This window comes from Grammomys surdaster, unplaced genomic scaffold, assembly GCF_004785775.1.
Source record: "Grammomys surdaster isolate TR1022 unplaced genomic scaffold, NIH_TR_1.0 191, whole genome shotgun sequence".
Taxonomy (NCBI): Eukaryota; Metazoa; Chordata; class Mammalia; order Rodentia; family Muridae; genus Grammomys; species Grammomys surdaster.
Genome location: NW_021604636.1, coordinates 8,738,661 through 8,741,684, shown reverse-complemented (window position 1 = coordinate 8,741,684; position 3,024 = coordinate 8,738,661). Strand labels below are relative to the sequence as shown.

The following is a 3,024-nucleotide window of genomic DNA, read 5'->3' as shown; positions in this document are numbered from 1 at the left end:
TTATTACTATTGCTCTTTAGGACAGCTTGAGGTCAGGGATGGTGATTCCCCCAGAAGATCTTTTATTGTTGAGAATAGTTTTTGCTATCCTGGGTTTCTTGTTATTCCAAATGAATTTGAGAATTGCTCTTTCTAACTTCAAAGAATTGAGTTGGGAATTGAGTTGATGGGGATTAAATTGAATCTGTAGATTGCTTTTGGCAAGATGACCATTTTTACTATATTAATCCTGCCAAGCCAAGAAAACCAGATGCACTGAAACTAATAGAAGAGAAAGTGGAGAAGAGCCTTGAACACATGGACACAGGGGGAAAGTTCCTGAACAGAACACCAATGGCTTATGCTCTAAGATCAAGAATTGACAAATGGGACCTCATAAAATTGCAAAGCTTCTGTAGGGCAAATGACACTGTCAATAGGACAAACCAGCAACCAACAGATTGGGAAAAGACCTTTACTAATCCTACATCTGATAGAGGACTAATATCCAATATATACAAAGAACTCAAGAAATTAAACTCTAGACAACCAAATAATCCTATTCAAAATAACTCCTATTCAAAATTGGAGTACAGAATTATCAACTGAGGAAACTCAAATGGCTGAGAAGCACTTAACGAAATGTTCAACATCCTTAGTCATCAGGGGAATGTAAATCAAAACAACTCTGAGATTCCTCCTCACACCAGTCAGAATGGCTAAGATCAAAACCTCAGGTGGTAGCAGATGCTGGTGAGGATGTGGAGAAAGAAGAACACTACTCCTTTCTTGGTGGGAGTGAAAGCTGATACAACCACTCTGGAAATCAGTCTGGCAGCTCCTAAGAAAATTGGACATAGATTACCTGAGGTCCCAACTATACTACTCCTAGGCATATACCCAGAAGATGCTCCAACATATAACAAGGACACATGGTCCACTAGGTTTATAGCAGCCTTATTTTAATAGCCAGAAGCTGAAAAGCACCCAGATGTCCTTCAACAGAGGAATGAATATAGAAAATGTGGTACATTTACATATTGGAGTACTATTCAGCTATTAAAAACAATGAATTCATGAAATTCTTAGGCAAATGGATGGAACTAGAAAATATCATCCTGAGTGAGAACATACGTGGTATGTACTCACTGATAAGTGGATATTAGCCCAAAAGTTCACAATACTTAAGATATTACTCACAGACCACATGAAGCTCAAGAAGAAGGAAGACCAGAGTGTGGGTGCTTCGGTCCTTCTTAGAAGGAGTAACAAAATACTCATGGGAGCAAGTACGAAGACCAAGTGTGGAGCGAAGACTAGAGGAGAAGCCGTCTGGAGACTGCTCTACCTGGGGATCCATCCCATGTGCAGTTACTAAATGCAGGCACTGTTGTGGATGCCAAGAAGTGTATGCTGACCTGAGCCTGATATACCTGTCTCCCTGAGAGGCTCTGCCAGAGGCAGATGCTCGCAGCTAACGATTGAACTGATCATTGGGTCCCCAATGGAGGAGGTAGAGAGAAGACTGAAGGAGCTGAAGAAGCTTGCGGCCCCATTGGAAGAGCAACAATACCAACCAACCAGAGCTCCCAGGGTCTGAAACGCCAGCCTGGGAACTTGGAGGGACCCATGGCTCCAGCTGTATATGTAGTGGAAGATGGCCTTGTCAGGCATTGGTGGGAGAGGAGGTCTTTGGTCCTGTGAAGGCTGGATACTCCAATGTGTGGGAATTCGAGGGCGGGGAGGGGGAAGTGGGTCAATGGGTGGGGGCACACCCTCATAGAAGTAACAGGAGGAGGGACAGGATAAGGGGTTTCTGGGGGTTGGGGGGAGGAGAAATGGGGAAAGGGGTAACATCTGAAATGTAAATAAATAAAATATCCAATAAAAATAATGTTATCAAGGAATGCATAAGGTACATATGCTAAAGATTAAATTATACCTTAAAATTAATGATTAAATCAAAGAACAGATAAATTGTATTCGTTGGTCTTTGAATTGCCGTGACAGAATGAAACCGATGACCCAATGTAAGGCTTGAAAGAGTTGTTTTACCATGTGATTTCACTCATCATGATTGGTAGCACATGCTGGACTAGAGATGCTCACCACAGCATCCGGGAAGCAGAGAGAGACTGCATGTATTGCTAGTTTTATCTTTTCTTCCTTATAGTTTTGTCTGGGCTCAAGAGTGTGTTTTATTAATCTTCTAGACCCTTACCAATCAAATCAAGTAGAAAATCAAGATTAGCCATCATTTATATAATAGTCCTGGATAGAAGACCCAATTATTATTATTATTATTATTATTATTATTATTATTTACAGTTTCAGCTCTTTATTGGACTTGTCAACAAAAGCAGTTTAGTCAAAAAGACCAAAGCCGATGTCATCTTCTGATTCCTCAGACTCTTCCTTCTTTGCTTCCACTTTCTTCTCCTCAGCGGGGGCAGCAGCGGTGGATGGAGCCGGCCCACCAGCCCCTACATTGCAGATGAGGCTCCCAATGTTGACATTGGCCAGAGCCTTTGCAAACAAGCCAGGCCAGAAAGGTTCAACACTGACACCAGCTGCTTTAATGAGGGCATTGATCTTATCCTCCGTGACCCCTCGTTGTCGTGCAGGATGAGGGCGGAGTAGATGCAGGCGAGCTCGGAGACAGAAGCCATGTTGTGGACTGCTGGCACGGTGCTAGTCGCCGGATGAAGTGAGGGCCTCACACCAACGCGGCCTTAGCTTCCTCGAAAGGACCGAGCACCTTGGCGGCAGCTGAGGAAAGAAGACCCAATTATTTTTAAGGTGTCAATTCTTTCCAAATAGATTCATCACAGTCTGGATCAAAATCACAATAGGTATTTTTGTAGGAATTAGCAAGAAGACTTGAAAATTCACATGGAAATGCAATGGATCCATAGTAGGGAAAACACAATTCTGAAAAAAGAGTATTTGACTACAAAGTTGTATACAGCAATAAAATATTTTTGAGGACATAAGGATAGACATTTTATATTTTTAAAAAAAAACAACAAATATATAATTAAGGTC

The 3,024-nt window shown here is 41.9% G+C and overlaps 1 pseudogene; it reads right to left on the bottom strand.

Annotated features, from left to right (window-relative positions):
* Positions 1-2,313: 2,313 nt before the first annotated feature.
* LOC114622811 lies at positions 2,314-2,740 on the bottom strand (annotated as a pseudogene).
* Positions 2,741-3,024: the final 284 nt, after the last annotated feature.